This window comes from Mus caroli, unplaced genomic scaffold, assembly GCF_978045245.1.
Source record: "Mus caroli unplaced genomic scaffold, Mus_caroli_1 scaffold_16, whole genome shotgun sequence".
NCBI classification, from domain to species: Eukaryota; Metazoa; Chordata; class Mammalia; order Rodentia; family Muridae; genus Mus; species Mus caroli.
The window spans coordinates 44416769-44432500 of NW_028227271.1; positions in this window are offsets into that span (position 1 = coordinate 44416769).

Genomic DNA, 15732 nt, shown 5'->3' on the forward strand with positions numbered 1-15732 from the left:
ATTCCCCAAATATGTGGAATTAAAGATGGATTCTCAGAGACCATGAGTCTAAGCAGTGATGGGGAGTGGCATTCAAGGTCTATGGAGAGGTCACTGCATGTTGAAGAGAGCAGGAATCAAAAATGTATTTTTAGAGGCTGAGCCTCGGCTAGAGTCTCCTTCATTCAGAGGAACAACCTCTCCACCTTGATCTGACAGAGATTACCCAGAAAATAACTAGTGCCATCACTATGATGTACAATTCTACAGGTGTCATAAGCCATCCCACTTCCTGGGATGATAAACTACCCTTTCTCTTCCAAGGGTTATCACAGCCCAGTTTCTCTCCTGTCAGAGGTGTTCAAGGAGGCTTAGAGAGTCCTCCCATCTGTCTTCACGTTCCACACACACAGGATTGGATCGTGAGTCTGAACAGAAACCTCATGCTGATGACTTTGGATGAGCTGTTCTGGTGTTGCCAGGCTGCTACCCTTATCCATCATTTCTTCTTTCCCTGTTCTCTCATCAACTCTGTGCCCTTCATGGTCCAGAGCCCTATCACTAGAGCTTCTCTCACTGGCAATAGAAAGGCTTGTTCCCTGTTGACCATGTGGTACCATTCTCTCCATACAGAGAGGCAACATTCATCCCAAATGACTGATGGTGAGAAAACATAAACCAATGAGAACTAGGAGAGTTTTTCCCTCTCCTATCAACCCAAGGCTCAGCTAATGTCTCCCTCTCTGCCTCTCACACGAAGATCAACTGCACCTCTCACTTAAGGGTTTCAAGCCAGTTGTGAACTCCCCAAGTTCCTTCATTTGAACTTCCATGGGTTTAATTTGACCAGCCAACTTAGTCCACAACACCCAGATGTTTTATTAAACACCAATCTATAGGTATTTTGCAGATGTGATGAACATCAAAATCAATACACACTATTTCCCTCCAGTATATGTGTCTTGTCCAATCAGTGGATCACCTTAAGAGAAAACTGCTATCACCAAGGAAAAAAGGCATCATGTCTGGAGACTACCTTTGGACTCAAGCTGCAACATCATCTATTCCCAGCAAATTTTCCAGCATCTACAATCATGTGTGGTCTGAAAATGTTTGTGCCTTTACTATACATGGAAAGTCCACCTAGGAAAGGCAATGATAGAAGGTACAAGGAGATGCCAACTCCTCGGGTTAAGGTAAAGACTTTTTAAAGGTGGGTGGTCTAAACATTTATCACTAACAGATTTGTACTGAGAAAATTATATGCTAACTATATTTCCTCCCGAAGGAAATTGGAAAGAATGAGGAAATTGATCTTTAAACATTGGACAAATCTAGACCAGCATTGGATCTGGAGAATATCATCCTGAGTGAGGTAACCCAATCACAAAAGAACACACATGATAGGCACTCACTGATCAGTAGATATTAGCCCAGAAGCTCAGAATACCCAAGATACAATTTGCAAAACACATGAAACTCAAGAAGAAAGAAGATCAAAGTGTGGATACTTCAATCTTTCTTAGAAGGGGGAACAAAATACCCATGGAAGGAGTTACAGAGACAAAGTTCAGAGCAGAGACTAAAGGAATGACCATCCAGAGACTGCCCCACCTGGGGATCCATCCCATAAACAACTACTAAAACCAGACAGCATTGTGGATGCCAACAAGAGCTTGCTGGCAGGGGACTGATATAGCTGTCTTGTGAGAGGCTCTGCCAGTGCCTGACAAATACAGAAGTGGATGCTCAGAGCCATCCATTGGACGGAACACAGGGTCCCCAAAGAAGGCGCTAGAGAAAGAACCCAAGGAGCTGAAGGGGTTTGCGGCCCTATATGAGGAACAATAATATGAACTAACAAGTAACCCTAGAGCTCCCTGAGACTAAACCACCAATCAAAGAAAACACATGGTGGGATTCATGGCTCCAGCTGCATATGTAGCAGAGGATGGCCTAGTAAGTCATCAATGGGAAGAAAGGCCCTTGGTCCTGTGAAGGCTGTACGCCCCAGTCTAGGGGAATGTCAGGACCAGGAAGCAGGAGTGGGTAGGTTGGTGAACAGTGGAAGGGGATAGGGGATTTTCGGAGGGGAAACTAGAAAAGAGGTTAACATTTGAAATATAAATAAAGAAAATATCTTAAATAAATAAATAAATAGCAAATGCTGGAATTTACATTGCATAAAAATTAAATAATAAATAAATAAATATAATTTGATACCTAAAAATAAAGAATTAATTAACTAGTGAAACTCTGTTGGTCATCTCGGGCTAAAACCAAGTTTCATTGTAAATAAAAGCAATCAATATGTAAGCAAGGGAAGGAGGCCTGGGGTGAAGGTAGCAAGGATCTTTCTACCTTTGGGAGTTTTTAATTTCAGTATCTCAAAAACTCACCTAGACTATGACAGTCCACAAAGACTATGACAGTTCACACAAGACTATGACAGACCACACAGAATATGACAGTCCTCACAAGACTATGACAGTCCACACAGACTATGACAGTCCACACAAGACTATGACAGTCCACACAAGACTATGGTAGTCCACACAAGACTATGACAGTCCACACAAGACCAACAGGGATCAAAACAGTCCAAGTCCAAGCACTGAAAATGGAAGTGAATACAAAGTCTCACCCCTAGCTAAGAAGCTACTTATAACTGATACCTGAGAAGAGAGACAAAAGCCTCTTTTCTCCAGTGGAGTGACACGAGGTATACCTACCACACTTCAGAGCAGGCCTCATACACAGGACTAGTTGGCCAAGAGAAAGAGTACTCCATTCCATTTGTGTGTGTGTGTGTGTGTGTGTGTGTGTGTGTGTGTGTGTGTGTACAGGCACTCCTTGGATTTGGTTTGGCTTGGTTTGGTTTGGTTTGGTTTGATTTGGTTTGTTTGTTTTTGGGGGAGGGAGGCGTTGTGCCCTCTTTATATCATTTTTGTTTATTTGTTTTGATTTTTTTATATTTTTTTTCTCCTTAGAGAATAAGAGGAGAAAGAACAAGAAGTTGGACAGGTAGAGGTATGGGAGGAGTGTAAGAGGAGCAAAGGAGGGGAAACAATATAATCAAAATATATTTTCTTTAAATTTAAGACAATGTATAAAAACCGGACAGTTAAAAACAAAACAGCTATTATTATACTATGAATGTCCTCCCATAGGATCATGTGTTTGAATGCTTTGTTCCCATCTAATGACATAATAATGGGAGTGTGTAGCTTTTAGACCATAAGGCACAACTGGAGAAAGGGCATAGAGCCCAACTGGCCGGCTTAGGGACTTAGAGGTAGGCCTTATGGGTTGTAGGCACTACACTTCGGTCCTGGCGCTTTGCTTCCTGATTGATGCCATGTGAGGAGTCTTTACCTTTTAGCAATAGGTAAGTTCCTATCACCATGGCTGCAGGTGACCCTACCTGTGTCCCTTCTGTGCCATAATGGAAGACATCCCCTGATCCATGAGACAAAATACATCTCTCCTCTCTCAAATGGCTTCTATAAAGTATTTGTGGCAGCAACATAAGAATAATTAATATGGGCCATGGTTGGGCTCACAGGTTATCATAGTCTACTGGCCACTGTTCTAGATCATCAACATGAGCTAACATCAGAAAAAGAGAGGGGCCAGCAAGAAGGCTGAATGAAAGTGTTTGCTGCCAAGCCTGACAAACTCGATTACATCCCTGGGACCAACACAGTGGATAGAGAGAACTGACTACGGCACATCCTCTGATCATGGATGCCTTGGCCTGTGAATGCACACAAGAAAGAGAAAGAAATGTAAGAGGGAAGGGAGGGAGGGAGGGAGGGAGGGAGGGAGGAAGGAAGGAAGGAAGGAAGGAAGGAAGGGAGGGAGGGAGGGAGGGAGGGAGGAAGGAAAAATTCCTTCTAAAGAGAGAGCCAAATAATGAATGAATGACCAAGCACTTTCAAGCACAATAAAACTCGTGTAGAAAGAAAAAGAAAGAAAGAAAGAAAGAAAGAAAGAAAGAAAGAAAGAAAGAAAATGAAATCATATTCTGTGATCTTTACCATGTTTGTAAAGATCAAAGGATAAATCAAAATGGAAATTAGAAAATATTTTGAACTAAATGATTATAAAGACACAAATTCACCTAACATGATATTTAGACAGAAATTACAGCCTTTAATATTATATTAGAAAAAGAAGAACGATTGAAAGTTAATGAGCTCAACTTGCAATCACTTTGGGAAAGGACAAAATAAATCCAAAGAGCACAGAGGGAAATATATAATAAAGATGAGAGGAAATGCTACTAAATTGGAAGCCAAACACAAAACAGGATAAAGGAAAGCCAAAAGTTGATTATTTGAAAAGAGCAATAAAACAGACCCAGCAGGAACCCAGGGGAGACCCACACTGTAAGCAGGCAGGATAGCAGGAACCAGGACTTTACACATTACAAATGCTGGGAATGGCATGGCAGAGCTTAGAGAGGAAGCTAAGGTTCTGTTAACTAGCGATGGCAAAGGGTTGGGGGTTTACTCTGCGGGTCTCTGCCCTGTTTTGTGCTTCATTTTCAGAATACACTTTTCACACCTGACTCTGGGTCCTCCACTGAACTCACACGCACTCCAGACTGACAGATCATCTCATCCCAGTGTCATGGGGGAAAGGAAACCTTTAAGGGAGGGACCCCTGGTGTGACTCACATCCTCGGATTCACTTCCCCAATCTGCCTTGCACCCATTTTGTTGCAAACCCTACTCCCTACAGCCATGGTTAGCTGCCTCTTCCTGGCCTTGGTTTTTTTTTTTTTTTTTTTTGGAACAACTGTTTTTTCTGCTTCTTCTTTTCCCAGGCTTCTCCCTGCAGGTCTTTTCTGTCCCATCAGCAACCTCATTAACATACACAGGAACCTGTGCCACCGCCTTTTAACCCAGCTCCCAGTCCTTCTGTCATTTCCCCTCAGATCTCCAAGGCAACCACAGACAATTTAACTTCCTTTTTAAAAATTAAAGAGACCCAAAAAAAAAAATCATTCTAAATTCCAAAACCATCTACAGCTCCCTCCCATCTGTCAGTATAAGACTCAAGCTAATGCCATCCAGAGTTTAGCTTCCCACTTAACCCCTGCCCCCATCCCCGCTCCTGTCTATTTCCTCCCCAGGACATGGCCTTCATGTGGACATGCTCACTGCAACTCTCCTCCTCTCTCACTAAGGACTTCTCCTTCTCACTCAGCTCCTCTCTCAGACGCTCCTGAACTTCATGTTCCACAAAGGATCAGGGCTTCTCTTGGGAGCACTTTATGAGTGACTTCTTCGAGTAGTAAGTCCTTCTTCCATCAAATAACTGATAAGTATTTGTACCTGAAGACCTTTATTAGAAGAACAGAGTCACAAGCTGATCTAGACAGATATAAAATATAATAAGCAATTAATGTATGTATTAATATAATGAATTGGTTTGTAATATATTGTATATGTAAGTATATATGTTATTAATATAGATAGTAGCTGTCTTGGTCAGGGTTTCTATTCCTGCACAAAACATCATGGCCAAGAAGCAAGTTGGGGAGGAAAGGGTTTATTCAGCTTACACTTCCACTTTGCTGTTCAGCACCAAAGGAAGTCAGGACAGGAACTCACACGGGGTAGGAACTTGGAGGCAGGAATGGATGCAGAAGTCATGAAGGGGTGCTGCTTCCTGGCTTGTTTCCCCTGGCTTGCTCAGCTTGCTCTTTTATAGAACCCAGGATTATCAGCCCAGGGATGGCAACATGCACAATGGGCCTTTCCACCTTGATCACTAATTGAGAAAATGCCTTACAGCTGGATCTCATGGAAGCATTTCCTCAAGGGGGGTTCCTTTCTCTGTGATAACTCCAACGTGTGTCAAGTTGACACAAAACCAGCCAGTACAGTAACCAAGAGCCAGTAACAGTTCTAATGAATGAAGCAGGCAGATATATTGTGGCCTATGGAATAAATCACTGTAACAGTGAGACTAGACGAGCTACCACAACTCTGTGTGTGTGTGAGAGAGAGAGAGAGAGAGAGAAAGACAGAGACAGAGACAGAGACAGGAACAGAGAGATAGAGACAGAAAGACTCCATCCATACAAAGTTAGAAGCTAGCCTTCATGTCTGGAGGTCATTACTATAGTTTCCACAAGTAAAACAAGAAGAAAATTTGGTGGCCTGACTAAGGTATTATCAAATATGGGAAACTGATAATTCCACTTCCTAGTCCCTATGACAGGGCTTATTCCCTTGGGAAATATTCATGAGTGTGTTCACACACTTACAGGTCATGCACTTTGCTGGAAAAAAAAGAGTGCAGGAAACACCTACTAAGTGCTAGTCCCAGCATAGGGAACGTGGAAAACCTAGAAAAAGCAGGGCCTTCAGCAGTTGGAAGTCCAGCTCCCAAAGGAGAAGAACAACTGCATGGTCATTACATCACTGTGAGACAGAGTTGGGCAAGGTGAATAAAAGCCTCGCTTCTGCTCTCTGACCCATGATGTCCTGCCTGTGAAAGTGTTTTCTCCTTCATTGAGGAGACTGAAGATCCAGATGTTATCCCCAATATAGCATAGGTGGACATGACCCACTAACTGCTTGAGACGTAAAAATGCTTGACTCTGAATCCACTTTTCAGTGATGGCATTCTGGGAAAGTTCTCAAGACAGCGGCTTCTCACTTCCTGTATTTCTACTCACACATAAGCATGCACACACATGCACATACAATTTATGGCTCCTTGGACTGAAATATCAATAAATAATAATAACAACAACAATAACTCAATGGTATCCTTAGTCATGTTTTCTCATCTCTGAATCTTCAAGCTCCCATACCAACCCATCTGAAAAGTCCTTCACTGTCCCCAGTCACAATGAGAAAGCACACACTGATGTTCTCTGCTGGCCATTGGCTCAGGAGCAACACAAAAGAGCCATCAAAAACATCCCTCAGATGTGCCCAGCCCTCTTGTATATGGTAAGAAACATATGGTTTCATCTCCAGGCAGTCCCCTCCCCAACTCTCCTACAGGACTGGGTATTTTCCAAGATGCTTGAAAATGGTTACCTGAAGTCTACTCATGGATAGAAACGAGTAGACAACATGATAGGTTTTGCTGGGTTTGGAGCCTGTGACTTCTGCTGATCTCAGCAATCTGTGGACGTCCAACTGCTCTAAGATACAGTGCCCTCGGTAAGGAGGCTGGGAAGCTCTGGCATGATCATGAACAGGTCCCCTGTGTTTGATCACATGGAAGAACTACGTTCTGATGCCGTTTATCACTTCTCTCCTATGACATTAACATGACCAAGTCAACCATCAACAGAAAGGAAGCTCTTTGCTTTGGTTTGAAAGACCTCGTATCTGTAAGGAGCCAAGACTGCTGCCTTCCCTTCCTTCTCCAATACTGTAAGACTCCATCTCTTCTCCCATCTCCCTTTCCAGACCCTGAACCCAGCATCACCCAGCTGTATACGCAAACAATCGTCTTAGAAGTCTTGTGATTTCTCCTTGTCTTGAATCAGCTGAAGCAGCTTCCCCTCTCCCCTAAAACCATCAAACTCCTTGCTCACCTTCCTGGAACCTCCCATGCCCTCTTGCTTTGGCTCTATTCCAATGTCACCTTCTCAGAGTTTGGATGAACCCCCATCCCCAATCTAAAATTGATCCCTATCCTGACATTTTCTCTCCCTTTCCCTGATCCCAGTTATCAGAAATTGCAAATGTCTATTAATCTGTGTAGTTATTTGTATACATACCTCCTTTGTTGCTAGAAGGTGGACTCTAGAACTTCTTTCACTCACCCCTGCATCCTTGGAGCCCAGTTAACTATCACCAACATAAAAAGTAGTCAGTATTAAATGGTTTGTGTCTGATTGATATTGATTGATTGATTGAGTGAGTGAGTGAGTGAGTGAGTGAGTGATTGAGTGAGTGAGTGAGTGAGTGAGTGAGTGAGTGAGTGAGTGAGTGAGTGATGACTGACTAGAGAGAGACCATTGCCACTTTTTTGTTAACTAGAAGGACTCTTTCCTTCATCCGGAATGGTCTGCAAGGTTTGAAAAGCAATGGAAACTTGTGCTGCTTTTTATAGCTAAAAGTTACAGGCACCGTGTGGAATCAGACCAGAATTAGACAGACCTTCTCTTGCTCTACATAAGCTGTGTGGCCTTTGGAACATGACGTTCTGTTGATGGGAAAAAAATAATGCATGTTTGAGTTGTTGATAGAATCAGATGATGTAAGGATCATCAAAGTATTTATAAATAGTTAAAGCACTATAAAAGGTATGAGGTCTGAGTTAAGACAGAACAGGGTCTGCAAGGAGTAAGGAATGCGTGCAAACCATGTCTCAGATGTGTCTCACACAGATGTGCATTTATAGTGATGGACTGGGCTGAACCCTCTTCCCCCAAAATCCCCCTGTCTATAATCCATGTCTTAGTTCTAAGTTTCTCACTTCTGTCATGCTACCGCAACTTGAGGCAGAAATGGTCTATTTTGGCTCACGGTTCAAGACTTCAGTCCATCATGGTGGGAAGTCACAGCAGGAACTTGAAGCCATTATCTGGCATGTTACGTCAACAACCACGAAAACAAGCTTGTGCTTTATAGTTTTGTTTGTTTGGGGGGATGTTGCTGTTATTTGATTTGGTTTGGTTCAGTTGGTTGTTTTGTGTGTGTGTGTGTGTGTGTGTGTGTGTGTGTGTGTGTGTGTGTGTGTGTATGTGTTTATTTTGTTTTATTTTTGCTTTTTGGGGTTGTTTTGTTTTGGAGAATTTCATGCAGAGCTTCTCCCACTTCCTTATCACCCAACTACCCAGTTTTATCTCCTATCTCCTCCTTTCTCCTCTCTCCTTTCTCCTCTCTCCTTTCTTCCTTCTTCCCTCTCTTCCCCCCTCCCCTCTCTCTCTCTCTGTCTCCTCACTTTCTCCCTCCCCCACTGTTTGTGCTGGCTGACTACTCCTGGGCATATAGTCTACCCTAACGTATGGTCATTATCCCAGTGACCATACCATTAAAAGAAATTGACTTCCCTTTCTCAGCAGAAGTTAAGTGTTCCTCAGCTAGAGATAGAATTTCATGCCCACCTTCCCTCCATCATGCTGGGATTTTGTTTGTCTTGAGCTTGTGTAGATCTTATGCATGCTGTCAAAAATTGCTATGAGTTCATATATGCATATGCCCTTTAGTTTCTGGAAAACACTGTTTTCTTGAAGTTATCCACCATCTCTTGTTGCTACAATATTTCTGTTCTCTCTTCCACATAGATCCCTGAGTCTTGAGGGAACAGTTGTGATATTGACATCCCATTTAGGACTGAGTGCTATGATCACATTCTCTTTTTATACAGTCCAAGATCTTAGCCAAGGGAATGGTACTACCCACAATGGGAGGATCTTTCCACTTCAGTTGTCTTAATCAAGATAATAGGCCATAGACATGCCCAACGGTCCATCTCTCAGGTTAGTCTAGATATTATCAAGTTGACAGTTGAGATTAACAATATGTGGATGGGAATTTATTTAGTAGGAGGGATTATCCAGATACTTCCTCCACCATGATGCAAAGACACAGGATAAGGATGGGTTCGATAAGCTACATTTATTTTTTTTAAAAAAAATCAAACAAGAAACAGGTGAGAATACATGGAGACAGAGACAGATTGAGTGATGTCTTTAGAAGGCAGGGACTTCCAGAAACCATAAGAAGCTAAGTGGCCACTATGCCCTTCAAAGATATCATGTCCATGGAAACATCTTACTCTTAGACTTCTAGTCTCTGGAACTATGAAATTTTTTCTTCTTTAGCCACGGTTTATGGTACTTCATCATGGCAGCCCAAAGACACTGAAGTGTCCACAGTTGCGATTCGGCATTTTGAATATCTACAGGTGTAGTACATGTATCTCACCTTTGCCCTACTAAGTAAGACTTTGTAACCAAGGAAACATCTCTACTTCTCAGCTTTGGAAAATCTACTAAGAAAAGCTCCCAGAAAATGGTAAAGAACAAAGATGAATTGTTCCTCCGCCTGCTCCCTGTATGATGCTTGTCAATCTTCATGACCTAGTTCTCTGCTTGCATAGAATGCCTGCTGAGGTCACACTGGCAGCTACTGCCATTACCATCTCTCTTGGTTGGAGGACTAACCATCATTCAGCATCCCCACTCCCTTCTAGGAACTGGAGACATCCCAGAAGGTCCCCGTTGACCTCAGAGTGAGTAGCCAGAAGCAATTGTATCTGCAGCACCAAGCATGTGGTTCTGTACAGTCAACCAATAAGGATAAAGGAGCCAGAGAAGGCTAAAAGACTGTGAGGTCATATAGTAATCAGAATGCAGAAAAAGAGTCAGCCTTCAGGAGGAGCAGAACAGAGCCTCCACGCTTCCTCTGATGTGTGAGCCATCTGTACCTCCCTCGGATGTCCTGGGTAGAAGTGTTTCATCCCACAACAGCTGTCTAGGAACACCAATTCTTTTTGCTCCGTGGAGTCAGATTAAGAGTCCTAGTGCTTTCACAGAAGCCATTAATCCCATCCATACTCCTCACTGGGGAGGAGACAGCTCACCAGAAGTGTTAAGTGAAAGTCATTGGTCCTTTTTAGTTTCTCTCTCCTCCAAATCTTGCAGGCAGCAGTTGACTTAAGAAAGCATGTCTGTTCTACACAATAAAGTTTCCCTGGGACTAGAGTGTGGACAGGAAATAAGCAAGGCCACTTGGACTCTGGACTACATCAGTCTTCATCAATCAAAAGCTGGCTTTTGCCCCCCACTTGTTCTTCATCTGTGCGATCCCTTGAAATTTTTTTTCAGAATCAAAGTGTTCAACAAAGGTTCTATGTCCTAGGTAGTTCTCCTGAGAGAGGGAGAGAGTTGATTCTCATCACTTGTGGTAGAGAATGTTCTGTAAAAATCATTGTAAGTGCTGAATGAGCAAAGCACCAAACCACTGCTCCTAGGGAAAATGTGTGTATTTCATGTGAATATATGTACACATCAGTAAACTGACAGTCAGTTACATATCTATATCTTTGAAGAGAGAGACTATGGTTTGGATAAATGCCCCCCAAAGTCTATATGTTAAAGGCATAATCCTCCAAATTGGGAGATGATATTGTAAGAGGTTAGACCTAGGGGGAGACTCTAAAGTCATTGGGGAATGATCTCAAAAGAGACTGTACATTTCTACTCTCTCAGTCTCTCTCTGCCTCTTGGCTCAGGCGGTGAACAGTTTGCTGTGGCACATGCTTGCCACCATTGCCATCTGCACTGCTCACCAGAGGTCAAAAGCTGTGAAGGCTTCAAAATCTGGAACTCCTATAGCCTTGAGTTAATGAAAACTTCCCTCTTTATAACTTAACGGCCTCTCACATTTTATTATAGTGACATAAACATGACTAAGACAAGTAACACACTTGTTACAACTTAACTGCCTCTTTATAACTTACCTCTTACATTAACTAGAGTGATATAAACATGACTAAAACAAGCAGTGCATGTGTGCATGCATGCCTCACGTGGATTGCAACCTAAAATCAAAAGAAAAAATGTTCTAGTTGATTCTAGTTTCTTTGTCCTGAAAAAAAAGGAAACAAGGTGCAGAAATGTTAAGCAGATTTCCTGAAACTACCCTAACCTATGAGAATCTAGTTTGGCACTCAAACCCTGTCCTCTGAGCTCAGTGCACAAGCTTCTAGCACTGTGCTGAGCAAGCCCTTTCCTCATCCTCTGGTCATCTCTGAAACTACAGGGAGGCAGAGCTTTGCTCAAACTCCGTGGAGATGGGCACTCTAGGAAATCTGTTCTGTGCACATACGTAAACGTGCATGGAAGCAGGATTGCATGTAAATTACAGCTAGAAGGTCAATTCACAAATATAGAACCATGAATAATGCAAACCAATGCCTTATCACAGCAGCACACCTAAGTATTCACAAGCCCTGACGTAAGATTAGAGATAGCCCCACCCACTGTTGTATGGTTTACAGTGACATCTTGGGACAAAGAGCGTATGCCACTTCATCAGGTCTGACACTGTGCTTCACTTTCCTCAGTAAAATGCAAATGCCAGAAATGAATGCCACCTCCAAAAGAATTTCTAGGACCATTTTGTGGGTATATACACATTTTTGTTCTTTCTCCTCTGTCACAAGAACAGCTTGTCCCAAATATGGTTTTTCTGCCATATGGACCCTTGTAGTAGTTAATCTTCATCATCAACTCGAATGCATTTAGAATTACCATGGAAACACATCTCTGGATGTACCTTTGAGGACTGTTTCCAGAAGAGTTTAAGTGAGCATGAAAAGGCCCACCATGAGTGTGAGCATCACCATCCCCTGGCCTAGGGTCCTAGACCGAATTCAAAGGAGAAAATGAATTCAGCAACAGCACCTCTCTCAACTTCCTGACTGTGGACGTAACGTGACCACTTAGTTATCTTGTGCTTCTGTAATCATTCCTTCAAAAACAAGATGGACTCTGAGCCAAATAAACCCTTCATTCCTTTCTTAAGTTACTTTTGTGAAGCATTGGTCACAAAAATAATAGATGATTGATAGATAAAAGATAGATAGATGATAGATATATAGATGATAGATAGATAGATAGATAGATAGATAGATAGATAGATAGATAGATAGATAGATAGAGCAGAAAATGTGTACCAGGAGTGGGGATAATGTCATGATAAATCTGACCATGTGCTTCATAGTAAGCCTTTGAAACTGATTTGTAGAAGGGATAAGACTTGTTTTGGGAAGAGTTTAGAGTTTGCAAAAAGAGTTTACCTAATTACTAAGTGGGAGTTTGGAAGACCAGAACACCTAAAGGTTTCATGAGGAAAACAAGGATTCTTTTGGGAGCAGAGCTAAAAACCATTTGTATTACATTCTGGTATACTCTTCTCATGCCCTGAGAACTTGAGTTAGGGGGGAATTTAAAAGTAATGGATTAATTTGTTTGGAACATGAAATTTCAGGACATAGGAACATCTGTGGTTTCTGCTCACTATTGTTACCCAGGTCTACAGTGAGGGAGAGCAACAAATAAACAGAAAGATGGGGAGAATGTGAAGTCTGGTGAGGGAAAGAATGAGGTTAAAATTACGGACAAGATATCTGAGAGCAGCAGGGATTAAAGAGATAAACACCATTAAAAGGAAACCCAGCACTCTACACTGGAAAAGGGGTCGAGGCCAAGACCCCATCTATCAAATGCCAGATCTTCCAAAAATGCAAACTCACTTGAGAGGAAACAACCTGAACGGAGAATGCCACTGAAGAGTCCCCGAAGCATCCCCAGGGGGGACAGAGGCCACTGCACGTGTAGACCAAGAAGAGCTACTCTGGCTGGCAGTAGAACTTGGCAGCACTGTCCACATTTTGCTGTTTTTGTGGATACACAAAATGAAAAGCTGAGGGGTTTGTAGAGCTTCCGATACCAGACAATATGTGTCAGAGTTGGGTTCCCCTCGAGGAGTCCCTGAGAACTCCACTGCGAGAAGCTGTGTAAATAAATCCTAAGTTTCATTAAAGACTTCATTATGTTGGAGATATCAGGACCATGAATTCCACCAAGAAAAACTTCAGGCACAGAGTGGAAATGACCCAAGAGAGGGGTTCTATGTGCTGAGGTAGCAGGAATAGAAGGCCAGGGCTACTTCTCAAGGCTACTGAAGCCCAGATAATTCCATCATGAGCTACAAATGCCAAACGTGGAGGTTGAGAATTTGATGGTTTCCCTGTGGGGTTTTAGTCCTTCTATGATCTGTTTTTCCCCTTGCTGTGCCCCCATCCCTCCCCTTTGGAGTCGGAATTTTCTCTCTGTGCTGCTGTATGCTGGAAGTAGCTGCTTGTTTTCTACTTTTTCTGGCGCTCACAGCTAAAAGACTGCCCAGACTCTCCGCAGAGAGTCTAGACTTTGGATTTTGAACAATGTTGGATTCTAACAGTCAGTGGTGAGTTTCGAAACTGGACTGAATGCACTATCAAATGGCAGTTTAAAGAACTGAAATGATCATTTTTATTTTAAGTTAATGTGATGGCTACTATTGGTGGTCAACTTAACTCCATCCAGAATGAACTATAATCCAGAAATGGAAGGCACGCCTGTAGAGAATTTTCTGCTTGGTTTGACGTGGGCAAGTCCACTTCTACTCCAGACTTTTGAGGTAGGAAAACACACATCTTTGATCCAGATCTTGAGGCTGGAAGACACGAGCCTTTAATTTAGGTCTTGAGGTGGGAAGACACACCTTTAATCTGAGTCATGACCTTCTACTAGAAGTCTACATCCTGTCGTGGAAGAAAGAAGTGTTTGCTCTTTTCTGGCTTGCCCTTGCCTTGCTTGCACATCCATTCTTTTACTGGCATTGAAGCCTACTTTTTGGAGAGAGAGAGACTCATTCTATATTGTGACTCTACAGATCTACAGAACCCTGGCTAATACAGTGTTGTATTTAGGTGTCAGGTTGAAATGTGGAGCATTGTAATGGTTGTAGTGGTTAGTTTCCTTGTCATCGTGACTGGTTTTAGAATCATAGACACACACCTCCAGGTGAATCTATACGGGTGTTTTCAAAAGGTTTAACTGAGCTGTGAGAAAGGCTCACTCCAAATGTGGGCAGCCATCATATGGCTGGAGTCCCAGAGCTAGTAAGAAGAAAGTGAGCTGAGAAACAGGAACAGCATTGTCTGTTTCCTGCCTGCAGACATGGTGTGACAGTCACCTCATGCTTCCAACACCGTGCCTTTCTCAGAATGATGGACTGCATCCTAAACCCTCAGTCAAAATAACGCCCATTTCCTTACATTGCCTCTGTGGGGCATTTCACCACAGCAATGAGAAAAGTAAGTACTGTGACCCTGGGACACAGAAGATGATCCCAGCTGGCACAGAATGAGGTGAGAAGGACATCTTCAGGTTTATCAGCCACAGGAGCTCTGAGGTTTGAACTACGATATAACTGGACAAAAGCCAACTAGTACAGACCCCCACAGATAGCCCTAAGCTAACCAGTACGCTGTGGTTTGAGCAATAATTTGCCTTTTATTAAAATAGCAATCAATTGGAGTTCAGCTTTTGCTTTCTGCAAAGCAATAAAGAGGAACACGAGCCCTTGTGGTTAAGAAGGTAAACAACGGAGGAAAAGCGAAGCAGCGCGAGACGTGGTTCAATAACGTCATGCTCTATCAGCATCCTCTAGGCCGGAGGTCCTTAACCTGTGTATCCTGCTACCCTAGACTTCCATGAAGCAACACCGAGTAAGACAGGATTGGACAAACAGGAGAATCACTGTACAGATAAAGGATAAGGGGGATGAGCAGCAGGAAGCATTTCAGCGGTGACAAAGGCTGGCCACCACGGGAGGGGAGGGGATGGGAATGGAGACTGGGAAGAAGATCTCCCGCTGCTGAGAGTTTCACCAGGATGGTGGCAGGTTCCAGAGGTGCCCTTGGAGGACTCAGTTAAGCAGCACACTCCCAAACTCAGCAAACCGCTAGAGCAGCTGGGGTTCACCGCTTGGAGCTCAGCGGGGTACAAGGGTCGGTTAATAAGCTGTGCTCCTGCAATAGACTCTTTCAAGAAGGAGATATGAGCGGTGTGGCTCTGTGGTCTGCAGGAGCCAAAGGAGGAAGCTTAGGGAAGGTAGGAAGTGGAGTATGTTAAGAGATAAAACCCAAACAGCATCCCCGTGGCTCTAAGCTTGGCGCCTTTAACACAGGCAATGTTCTCCACGATCATAGCCTAAG